Here is a 13,282-nt window from a genome sequence, read left to right on the forward strand (position 1 = left end):
CCTACTCCTGCTCCCACTTACTTTATGGGATTCTGCTACACCAAGCTGTTTCTGTGGAAGTTTCATTTACAGAGTCGTCCTCGAGTGAGATCACGTGTTGTTCATTCCAGGCTGATATGATAGAAGATCTTCGCCCCGCCCCAGTTTTATAGAGATAAAATTGACATGAAACATTATATTCCTTTTAAGGGCATGACATGATGACTTGATATATGTATATATCACAAAATGATCACCACAATAAATTTAGTTAACATCCGTCACCATTCATAGTTATGATATTTTTTCCTTGGGATAATAACCTTTGAGATTTACTCTCAGCTACTTTCAAACATGTATAGCATTAAAAGCTATAGTCACCCTACTGTGCATTACACCCCAAGAATTTATTTATCTTATAACTAGAAGTCTGTACCTTTTGATCACCATCACCAATGTGTCCCATCTCCTACTTCTTGCCTCTGACCACCACCAATCTGTCAGCAGGAGGTCTGATCTGATTCCAGGCATCCTTTTCCAGAATTGCACAAAGGTTGGTCCCTGACTTTGGAGAGAATTTGTCATCATGCTTTCTTTTTTTTAATTTTTAAAAATATTTTTTAAATTTATTTTTTATTTTAATTTTGGTTGCATTGGGTCTTCGTCGCTGCGTGCAGGCTTTCTCCAGTTATGGAGACCAGGGGCTACTCTCTAATTGTGGTACACAGGCTTAATTGCTGCAAGGCATTTTGGATCTTCCTGGACCAGGGATTGAACCGGTGTTCCCTGCCTTGCAAGGTAGACTCTTAATCACTGGACCACCAGGGAAGCCCCATGCCATCATGCATTCTTGTGCACACATCAATGCGTAGATCGTTCTGTGCTTACTTTAGGACTGTTGTTCCTAAGGCAGCAGCGGAGATTGGTGAATGCCAAGGTTCTGCTTCCTCATTATAGACAAGTTCAGCTAGACTGCCATCTTTACCTGTGGTTTGTCAGGAGGAAGACAAATCTAACTTGAGCTCCCCATCCTTTGGGGTATGCAGACATACATATGCATGGTAATAACATTTTCTGCTTGACATATTAAATTTAGATGTTCTTAACATAACGTGGAAAGTCATCACTGAGTAAAAGAACTCATCATTTGACTGTGAAATTACTTAAAATAACTTAAAATTTCAATATTAATTGAATTCAGAGTTGTTTAGTTATTAGATTTCCAAGATTCCAATGAAATCTTTAACAACATTTGTCATGAGAAATGCCGGCTGCCATTGGCAGATTTGGGCTTCCCTAGTGGCTCAGACGGTAAAGCATCTGCCTGCAAAGCGGGAGACCCGGCTTTGATCCCTGGGTCGGGAAGATCCCCTGGAGAAGGAAATGGCAATCCACTCCAGCACTCTTGTCTGGAAATCCTATGGACAGAGGAGCCTGATAGGCTACAGTCCATGGGGTCGCAAAGAGTCGGACACGACTGAGTGACTTCATTCACTCACTGGCAGATTTGCATGGTCTATACTAAAGAATCCTTTAGTAAAGGCCACTACAGATCCCATACATGTACTTCTTTTCTCATCAAGATTCCCATGTCTTTATATTACAAAAGAAGCCAGTTAGATTGAGTTTTGGGGTATTGAGGAGAATTTGTGAGGAGAAGTAAGGAAGAGAAGAAAATAATTTTATCTACGTTGGTTGTGAAACAAAAGTTCTAAGTGGACCCCTGCCACACATCAGCATAAAGGTGAGTTGCTGTAGTTCAACTTATACATAAAATTTATATGTTAAAATTGTAATTCTAACTCCTTTCCTGCTAAAATGTGTAAATTCTAAGACTTGATGATAGTGACAAGATGACCCTTCAGGTCTCCAGTTAGTTCTAGGTCTTAGTGTGGAAAGCCCCTTTCTCCCACGGCCAAGGGATAACTGCAGGCTTATCTACCCATTCCAGACTCTTAACATCCCAGGGAGCCTTGACCTTGTGCCCCTTTGTCCTTGAGCTCCCACAGAATGGGAGGCAGATCTGGCTACTGGGTCCCCGTGCAGAATGTTAGCCTGCCAGGATGCCATGAAGACCTTTATTAAGATTTCTGTCACCTACCTGTTGTTTTTTTTTTAATACATATAATTTTATTTATTTACTTTAGTCTGCACTGGGTCTTTGTTGCTGCACGAGGGCTTTCCCTGGTTGCGGCAAGTGGGGACTACTCTTTGTTGTGGTGCGTGGGCTTCTTGTTGCGGTGGCTTCTCTTGTTGCAGAGCATAAGCCCTAGGTCGACAGACTCAGCAGTTGTGGCTCATGGGCTCCAGAGTGCGGACTCAGTAGTTGTGGGGCAGGGGCCCAGCTGTTTCGAAGCATGTGGAATCCTCCCAGACCAGGCACTGAACCAGGGTCCCCTGCATTGGCAGGCAGACTCCTATCCACCGCGCCACCGGGGAAGTTCCTTACCACCTGTTTTTGTGGTCAGTTCCTAAGTGCAGCAACAAAGGGGAACTTTCACCCTGTCCCTGCACCACACTCCTTCCTGGAAGTGAGAAAGCCATCGGCATTGGTACACACGCTCAGAATGAGAGGCCCCTGCTTCCTGTAGTCTTGTGATCACTGAAGGTTTGAGGGTGAACAAAGAGCTTTCCCTGGGAATGACTCTGAGGCCCTGAGACTAGATTTGAAACTAGTCCCGTGTTGTTCAAGGTCAGGAGATAAGTAAGAGCTGATGTCAACACCAACTGCATGTGTCACGTCCTCTCAACCCCACATTCTGCGTTGAGTTGTATGGAAACAGGTCAGAATCTCAAATTCAGTATGCCATATTTTTCAATCCTGCTTAAGTAAATAGCTTTGGAAAAGGTAAACATTTCACTCTTCCTGTCAAGTTTAAGGTACTTCAGTTTCTCCTTTCTGGTGGGTACAGCAAGAAACAGGAAGTGCCAATATTCAGCCAGGATAAAACATCTGTACTTAAAGCCGTTTCTCTGTCACCACGCAAAGTCGTAACAGAGAACAATAGATTTTTATCTTAACTACTTGGTAAGCCACATAAATACTTAAAATCCAAATAAAGATATATTAATATATATGGCTACAGAGGGGTATTTTTGTTTGTTTACTTTGACTTTAACCATTTTAAATAATCTTTTAAACATGGATATAAAAACATCTTTTTGGTAAGTGAAAGTGTTTATTCTCTGGAAAATTTTAAAAGAAGGCTTTCCTGAGTTTTATATCTTTAGCAGTTGTTTTTTTTTTTTTTTAAGTTTTCTATTTTGTTTAGCAGAGGAGAATTCAACAAAGTTCCGCAAAACATCGCTTTAACTTGCAATTGGCTGTGATTACACTTAAAATGCTTACTTATTCTTCAGTTAAACGCATTAAATACTGTTGTTTCAATGGTCCTTGCCGTGTAAAACTATTATTTCTGGCATTTCAATATAAGCATGAGGTCAAGAAGAATAGAGAACACCAAATAAATTTCTCAGCAGGAATTTCAGCTTCCTTTCTCCTATATGTTCAGACTTCTGATTTCCAGGAGAAAAAAAAAGGAAATCTTATAGGCAGATAAAGTTGTCTGAATTTTGCTATCACTTCTGCTCGTGGCTTTAAGAACACTAAGTGTATGAGATTGTATACCATAGTGGATAGTTTTATATAGTAGAGACTGATTATAAATCTTCCTAGCTTATACAAGGCCAAACAAAAATCTGAAAATAAAATGGATTTTAAATCCTCAACTCATACTCTCTCCGAGTCCTTTCTTATGAAATTCTCCTACAGGAAAACGTACTCCACAACATCTCATTTCCAGAGCTTTCATTGACTGGTGCTTTCCAAACTTCAATGTCTGAATGTCTTTAAAAATGTTTAATCACCATAATGCATAAAACAGTGTGGAGCAGTCTGACATTGTATGTCTCTGTGTGGTTGGAAAAAAATGCAAAAATAAATTGTTTGTATGGTGCTGAAAATGGAGGTTGGGATTAAATTGACCTGAGGTTAATGATAGGATGAAGATCAACTGTCAAGTAGCAAGAAAGCGTTATAGCCTTGGCAATAATTAATGTTGAACAATGACTGGAGTTCAGATTATTGTAGTGAGAGATGATCCGCTGTTCTGACTGTCCAGAGGTCAATGTTACTTGGTTTCCTAGGCTTAGGAGTAAATAAGGAGGACTTTCTAGTAAAAACAATGTAACTGGATACAATGAGCCTGGGGTGACCGAAGGTTCCTGGGAGACGTTGTTAGTATGTATAAAGAGTTCATAAAATATGCAACAACCAATGACTTACGGAAGTTGGTGCCTGATGGGGTGTGGGTGTGTGGGTGTGGGAGCCTAGGGAGCTAGGGAGGTGTTTATCTAACTGTAGAAAACAGACCAAGGTTACAGTTTCCAGAGTCCCCCTGTGTTGGCAGTTATCCTATAATTTTAATGAATCTTTTTTGAATCCTTCATTTTCTGAATGGCACCATTCTTTCCATCATATATCATCACTGTCCTTGCTCTAATAATGTATTACATTAATGTATCATTAAAGCAACAGATGTATTAGAGTAATACATTATCAGAGCAAAGCACTCTCAGTTCAGTTCAGTCGCTCAGTCATGTCCGACTCTTTGCAACCCCATGAATCACAGCACGCCAGGCCTCCCTGTCCATCACCAACTCCCAGAGTTCACCCAAACTCATGTACATCAAGTCAGTGATGCCATCCAGCCATCTCATCCTTTGTCATCCCCTTCTCCTCCTGCTCCCAATCCCTCCCAGCATCAGGGTCTTTTCCAATGAGTCAACTCTTTGCATGAGGTGGCCAAAGTATTGGAGTTTCAGCTTTAGCATCAGTCCTTCCAATGAACACCCAGGACTGATCTCCTTTAGGATGAACTGGTTGGATCTCCTTGCAGTCCAAGGGACTCTCAAGAGCCTTCTCCAACACTACAATTCAAAAGCATGAATTCTTTAGCTCTCAGCTTTCTTCACAGTCCAACTCTCACATCCATACATGACCACTGGAAAAACCATAGACTTGACTAGATGGACCTTTGTTGGCAAAGTAATGTCTCTGCTTTTTAATATGCTGTCTAGCTTGGTCATAACTTTCCTTCCAAGGAGTAAGCATCTTTTAATTTCATGGCTGCAATCATCATCTGCAGTGATTTTGGAGCCCCCAAAAATAAAGTCTGACACTGTTTCCATTGGTGGTGATGTACTTCACAAAAGATGGCTCCATCTTGGACAGAACAGGTCTGGAAGCTAGAATCAGATCAACAAGACGAAGCTGAGTCCATGGCACGTGTTTGTTGGCACTGAACTCATGTCTCCAGTTGTACGTTGTGACCCAAGGATAATACTCAGTCTTGTTTCTATCGGACAGTTGACTCTTCAACAAAATGAAGAGTGTTGTTAAAACTCTTCATCACCTTGGATATGGTGAGTCCCATTTCTGGAGAACAGTGTGGAATGAAAGTCTTCTATCAGAGAGGAGTGTTAGCAGGCAATGGATTGTTCAACACTGCTCCGTTTCTGGGAAGTTCATCTGGGAACGCAAACCTAAGTCTCACAGTCAGATTGACAGCTGTGCCATTTGCTGACACAGAAAGGCAGCTGTATTTTCCTTCCCCGACACCTCACTATAAGCATCATTTTCCCTCAATACTTCATCAAGTCCTTTAACCAGGACAGGTGCTTTCAAAACCAAACATTTGGTCTGTACGTAAAGAGAAATTTACAAGATGCTCAAGATCTCCAGGAAAACTAAAAAAAAAAAAAAAAAGGTAAAGAGAGAAAACCAATATACTTCATGTAAGATGGGCATATGTGAGTCCTGCCACCAATGACCAGAGAAATGGTACGCAGATGGGCGGAAAGATGAACTTCAGAACTGAGTGCACTTTCAGATAAAGAGGTGTGTCTAATAGTTTGTCTTTCACCATCTTCATTCTGTCAAAACTGCGTTTAGGAATTCAGGATATGGAGAGGGTTGGACCAGCAGGATCTTGAGATCACAGTGGGTACGGTGACATGTTTACAGGCAGATGGTGCCATGATCTGTGCTGGGATTTTTCTGGCAAGACTCCAATCACATTACCGCTATCATGGTGTAGGAATCAGATTTTTCATTCACTGCTACCCTTTGCAGCTGGCTTCCCTGGTGTCTCAGTGGTAAAGAATTCGCCTGTCAATGCAGGAGACATGGATTCAATCCCTGAGTCAGGAAGATCCCTTGGAGAAGGAAATGGCAACTCAATTCTGTGTTCTTGCCTGGAGAATCCTGTGGACAGAGGAGCCTAGTGGGCTACAGTCCATGGGGTCGCAAAGAGTTGGGACACGACTTACCGAGTGAGCGTGCATGCACACATGCTTTGCAGCTACTAGACCCGCAAAAAATTCAAGGAAAGGAACCAAATATTCATTTATAATAACATCTATTTCTGCTTATTGACTATGCCAAAGCCTTTGACTGTGTGAATCACAATAAACTGTGGAAAATTCGGAAAGAGATGGGAATACCAGACCACCTGACCTGCCTCCTGAGAAATCCGTATGCAGGTCAGGACGCAACAGTTAGAATGGGACATGGAACAACAGACTGGTTCCAAATAGGAAAAGGAGTACATCAAGGCTGTATATTGTCACCCTGCTTTCTTAACTTATATGCAGAGTACATCATGAGAAACGCTGGGCTGGAAGAAGCAGAAGCTGGAATCAAGATTGCCGGGAGAAACATCAATAACCTCAGATATGCAGATAACACCACCCTTATGGCAGAAAGTGAAGAGGAACTAAAAAGCCTCTTGATGAAAGTGAAAGAGGAGAGTGGAAAAGTTGGCTTAAAGCTCAACATTCAGAAAGTTAAGATCATGGCATCCTGTCCCATCATTTCATGGCAAATAGATGGGGAAACAGTGAAAACAGTGACAGACTTTATTTTTTTATTTTTATTTTTTTGCTCTCCAAAAGCACTGCACATGGTGACAGCAGCCATGAAATTAAAAGACACTTGCTCCTTGGAAGGAAAGTTATGACCAACTTAGATAGCATATTCAAAAGCAGAGATATTACTTTGCCAACAAAGGTCCGTCTAGTCAAGGCTATGGTTTTTCCAGTGGTCATGTATGGATGTGAGAATTGGACTGTGAAGAAAGCTGAGCACCGAAGAATTGATGCTTTTGAACTGTGCTGTTGGAAAAGACTCTTCGAGTCCCTTGGACTGCAAGGATGTCCAACCAGTCCATCCTAAAGGAGATCAGTCCTGGGTGTTCATTGGAAGGGCCAATGCTACAGCTGAAACTCCAATACTTTTGCCACCTCATGCGAAGAGCTGACTCATTGGAAAAGACCCTGATGCTGGGAGGGATTGGGAGCAGGAGGAGAAGGGGACGACAGAGGATGAGATGGCTGGATGGCATTACTGACTTGATGTACATGAGTTTGGGTGAACTCCAGGAGTTGGTGATGGACAGGGAGGCCTGGCGTGCTGCAATTCATGGGGTTGCAAAGAGTCGGACACGACTGAGCGACTGAACTGAACTGAAAGGCAAACTGGCTAGAATATACAATTGATGGGAAGAGTTCCATTATTTAGGGTTTGTGTGTGGGGGGAAGGGTAATACTTTCTAAGTAGTGACCTCTTGCATCTCGGTGAACCTGAGAAAAAGGGGTTTTCATTTTAATTCTTTCTCTTCAGAATTGTCTTGCCCCTCTTTCTCTGTTTCAAGGGAAAGCAGTAATCACCTCCTACAGAGAGCCTGCAGCAACAGCCAATACCTTGAGAAACTAACCCCGATGTAGACAATGGTATCGTAAGGGGTTTCCTTAGCATGGGAAAGAAGGATTTGGGAGTGTCCTAAGCAAGGAGAGTGTGTACTTGCTAATGTGATGTTACAGTAGCTGTTGTGACTTTTTGTCATGAGACTTTTGCCTAGACTCTTGGTGTGAGATGTTTGTTAACTCACTGTGCATTTTCTGAGCAGATGACTTAGATGAACAGATGGATCCATCCCTTAATGGGCTGATTAACTCTTGATGCTTCTCTGGTGCCTCAGACAGTAAAGAATCCACTTGTGGTACATGAGACCTGGGTTCAATCCCTGGGTTGGGAAGATCCCCTGGAGAAGGGAACAGCTGCCCACTCCAGTATTCTTGCCTAGAGAATTCCATGGACAGGAGCCTGGTGGCTACAGTCCATGGGGTCACAAAGAATCAGACATGACTAAGGGAGTAAGCGATGGCACCCCACTCCAGTACGCTTGCCTGGAAAATCCCTTGGATGGAGGAGCCTGGTAGGCTGCAGTCTATGGGTTCGCTAAGGGTCGGACATGACTGAGCGACCTCACTTTCACGTTTCACTTTCATGCACTGGAGAAGGAAATGGCAACCTACTCCAGTGTTCTTGCCTGGAGAATCCCAGGGACTGGGGAGCCTGGTGGGCTGCCGTCTATGGGGTCACACAGAGTTGGATACGACTGAAGTGACTTAGCAGCAGCAGCAGCAAGGGAGTAACACACTTTATCTCTTGATAGATTGCCAGACATCCCAGGAGAGAGAAGTAGAGGGAGAAAGTTGCTGTTTTGCTAATTCCAGTTCCTTGCCTAGAAGTCACAAAACAAAATACACATGATTTACATGCCTGAAAGAGAAGAACTCTGAGTGGGACTCATTGCAAAATGCCAACCTTAAATATAGGACACAGAAACAGGCTTGTGAGAAGAGACGGTCATCTCCCATGTGAGCTTGGGTCCTTACTGTGCGTGTGTTTACCAGTGGCCTTACCACTGTCACTCGGCACTGGCTGATATGAGAAATGAATGAGGGCCAATGTTTTGCATTTCACCAGAATAGACCCAGTCCCCACAAGGGGACTGATCTAGCCAGTCCCTGAGGTCCCATAGACTAATTCATTGATTTTAAATATTTTATAAAATGTACCCATCAAAAGGCTAGAAGCATATATCCATCAATTAAAAATTAAACAATCAAGGCAAAACAATACACACACACACACAAACTCAGCCATGCCATCCATTACTATGAATAAGCCATCAACAGGAGACCAAGGAAAGACAAATAACTTACATCAAGCCTGCAAGTGAAATACATTTGTCAGCCCACTTAATAAATGCTTTTTGACATTTAAGAGCCTGCTCCTATGTGGTCCTGTGTGAGAGAGATTTACTCGTGTGCACTGTGCAGTCTCAGGACTCACTGCCTAAGAGAGAAATGAGCAGAGCCCACTGAGGGCTCCGTGGCATGCTCTACTAACAGGAAATTATTTTCCAATATGACAGGGATTGACATGTACACACCACTATGTATAAAATAGATAACTATTAAGGACCTACTGTAGAGCACAGGGAGCTCTACTCAATACTCTGTGATGACCTGCAAGAGAAAAGAATCTAAAAAGAGTGGGTATCAGTTCAGTTCAGTTGCTCAGTCATGTCCCACTGATTGAGACCCCATGGACTGTAGCATGCCAGGCTTCCCTGTCCATCAACTGCCAGAGCTAGCTCAAACTCACGTTCATTGAGTTGGTGATGCCATCCAACTATCTCATCCTCTGGTGTCCCCTTCTGCTCCTGCCTTCAATGTTACTCCGCATCAGGGTCTTTTCTAATGAGTCAGCTCTCCACATCACGGGGCCAAAGTATTGTAGCTTCAGCTTCTGCATCAGTCCTTACAATGAATTTTCAAGACTGATTTCCTTTAGGAATGACTGGTCTGATCTTGTAGTCCAAGGGACTCTCAAGAGTATATAGGTGTATAACTGATCCACTTCGTTGTACACCAGAAACTAATAAAACATTGTAAATCAATTTTACTCCAATAAAAAATGTAAAATAAAATATAACAAATTAATATGGTTGCCTTTGGGTTTTTTCTTACATCATAATCTGAACTTGGAAGATAGACGAGTGAGAATAAGACAAATGAATTAGAGGACTCACATTATATGAGTATACAGTGACTCACAGACATTTCTAAGGGGAGTGCAAATTGTTTCCAACTTCCTAGGGCCATTTGGCAATGTGTATTTAAAGCCTTGAAGTTTTTCATTCCCATTGGCCCAGAAATTCTACTTGCAGGAATTTGTTTTAAAGACATAGTTATGGAGTTTGCAAAGATATAACAGCAAGAATATTCATTTCAGCATTGTTCACAGGAGCCCCCATTTGTAAACAGTCTAAATGCTGAAAAATATAGTATTTTCCTGATCTATTAGGGGATACCCAAATAGTCAAAGCCTACTAGCTTCCTAAGAAATGATGAAGAACAATTAACGAGATTTTAAGATGAAAGAAGTATGCTGTAGAACAGTATCACTGAATCATCACTTTGTGGTTAAAAAACTACGCATACAAATATACACACATACTCTGATTTCTGTGTTCATGTAGACAGTGCAAGACTTCAAGGAAACACAACCAAATATTAGTAATGATTATCTCTGTGTGATGAAATTATTGATGAATTTTATTTTAGGTTTGCTTACTTATTGTCATTTCTAAATTGAACTATTTAAAACTAATAAAAATGTACTGAGGTAGGTGAAAACCAGTTTCAGTATGGCTGGAGAGTGGAGCACCACGGAAATAAAGTTGCAGTTGGAGCTAGAAGAGCCCTGAAGCTAAGAAACGGGACATTTTCTTCATATGGAGGAGAAAGGAAAAAAATACACACACACACACACACACACACACACACATATATAATAGGCTCCCCAGGTGGTGCTAGTGGTAAAGAACCCATGTGCCAAGGCAGAAGACAAGAAACATGAGTTCAATCCCTGAGTCAGGAAGATCCCCTGGAGGAGGGCACGACAACCCACTCCAGTATTCTTGCCTGGAGAATCCCATGGGCAGAGGAGCCTGGCAGCCTACAGTCAATAGGGTCTCAAAGAGTTGGATGACTAAAGCAACTTAACATGAATGCATGTATATAATATATTCCCTGGTGGCTCAGATGGTAAAGAATACATCTGCAATGCTCGAGACCTGGGTTCGATCCCTGGGTTGGGAAGACCCTCTGGAGGAGAGGATAGCAGCCCATTCCAGTATGCTTGCCTGGAGAATTCCATGGATAGAGGAGCCCGTACAGTTCACGGGGCTGCAAAGAGTCAGACACAACTGAGCAACTAACACACACCTCTAGGGTGTTTTACTGAAGTTACATAAAATTGAACCAGTGCTGTATAAAACACTGGCAGTCTTGCTTTATATTCAAAATTTAAGCTAATTGGAATCTCCTCCCCCCCCCCCAATTAAAACCCTTCATCAAGAGTCACACGTCATCAGAGCTGGCAGGCTGAGCAGTTTGGAAGCTGTGTTCACGGTGGTCACAGGACGGCAGCTCCTTAACCACCGTCCTTTGTAAGTGCCCACTGAACCGCAGCTCTTTACCTGCGTGGGAATGTCTGCGAGAGACCTTACAGCTTTTCCTTTGTTATTTTAACATTTGCTGCCATTATAATTTAAAATGTTCTTTATATGCAACCTATAATCCCATAACAAGGTCACCCAAGAGTTCATTAAGTGGTAGAGCTGTAAAACACTCAGGAAAGTCAGGAACTTTGGAACAGAACTTGGATGTGCTAAATCTCAATTGAGAAGGCCAGACAACTCCCATGATGCTCTGTGCTGTTAATTTAAGAGAGAGCACTTCAAAATATTAGAAGAAATACAGGGAAAATAAAAAGCAGTCTTAAAGCAAATATACATTGCCATGTTCTAAGATTTATGCACTTCAAGATTCATCTCCCTCCTGCGTGTACTTTCTATTCAATCCTGTGGGAAAAGCAGGCTTGAATTATGTAAGTTTTGAATTATAGGAGGTCTCCAGGAATACATTCTTTGCATGAAATGTAACCATCTTGTGGAATGGGGCTGGGGTGGGTTGAAGGTGGTGGTGGAAGGCAGAATGAAAGGCAGAGGGGATGCTGAAAAGAGGGTGACAGGAACACAGGGGTTTAGAGGCTCAGAAGGGGAACTCGAGGGAAGAGGATTTGGGGGCTGGGAGGCAATGGGGATGGGGCAAGAAGGAATGAAAAGTGACTCATACAAGGCACTGGAGAAATTTACTACATGGACCACGTGGTTAACTTTCACAATCAGGAGATGACACTTCTTCTTGACCAGAGAGAAAGACAATGGAGATCCCAAAGAGGCTTGCATGGAAAGACTCCTTTATTTATCCATTTCTTTTTCATTCTTCTGATTGTTCTAAAATGAAACTTTTGATTATAAAAGTAATTTTCTATGTGAAGTGAAGTTGCTCAGTTGTGTCCGACTCTTTGTGACCCCATGAACTGTAGCCTGCCAGGCTCCTCTGTCCATGGGATATTCCAGACAAGAATACTGGAATGGGTTGCCATTTCCTTCTCCAGGGGATCTTCCCAACCCAGGGATCAAATCCAGATCTCCTGCATTGCAGGCAGACTCCTTACTGGCTGAGCCATGAGGGAAGTCCAAAAAAGTGAAAGTGAAAGTTGCTCAGTCATGTACTCTTTGCGACCCCATGGACTAGTCCATGAAATTCTCCAAGCCAGAATACTGGAGTGGGTAGCCTTTATCCTCTCCAGGGGATGTTCCCGAAACAGGGATTGAACCCAGGTCGCTCGTGTTGCAGGCAGATTCTTTACCAGCTGAGCCACAAGGGAAGCTTAATTTTCTACACTTAGTCTTTAAAACTTCCAGATGTTCAAGCTGGTTTTAGAAAAGGCAGAGGAACCAGAGATCAAATTGCCAACATCCGCTGGATCATCAAAAAAGTAAGAGTTCCAGGAAAACATCTTATTTCTGCTTTATTGACTATGCCAAAGCCTTTGACTGTGTGGATCACAATAAACTGTGGAAAATTCGGAAAGAGATGGGAATACCAGACCACCTGACCTGCCTCTTGAGAAACCTGTATGCAGGTCAGGAAGCAACAGTTAGAACTGGACAGGGAACAACAGACTGGTTCCAAATAGGAAAAGGAGTACATCAAGGCTGTATATTGTCACCCTGCTTATTTAACTTATATGCAGAGTACATCATGAGAAACATTGGGCTGGAGGAAGCACAAGCTGGAATCAAGATTGCCGGGAGAAATATCAATAACCTCAGATATGCAGATGACACCACCCTTATGGCAGAAGGTGAAGAAGAACTAAAGAGCCTCTTGATGAAAGTGAAAGAGGAGAGTGAAAAAGTTGGCTTAAAGCTCAACATTCAGAAAACGAAGATCATGGCATCCGGTCTCATCACTTCATGGCAAATAGGTGGGGAAACAGTGGAAACAGTGGCTGACTTTATTTTTCTGGGCTTCCAAA

The sequence above is a fragment of the Bison bison genome, unplaced genomic scaffold (genome assembly GCF_000754665.1).
Source record: "Bison bison bison isolate TAMUID 2011002044 unplaced genomic scaffold, Bison_UMD1.0 scf7180017864184, whole genome shotgun sequence".
NCBI lineage: Eukaryota > Metazoa > Chordata > Mammalia > Artiodactyla > Bovidae > Bison > Bison bison.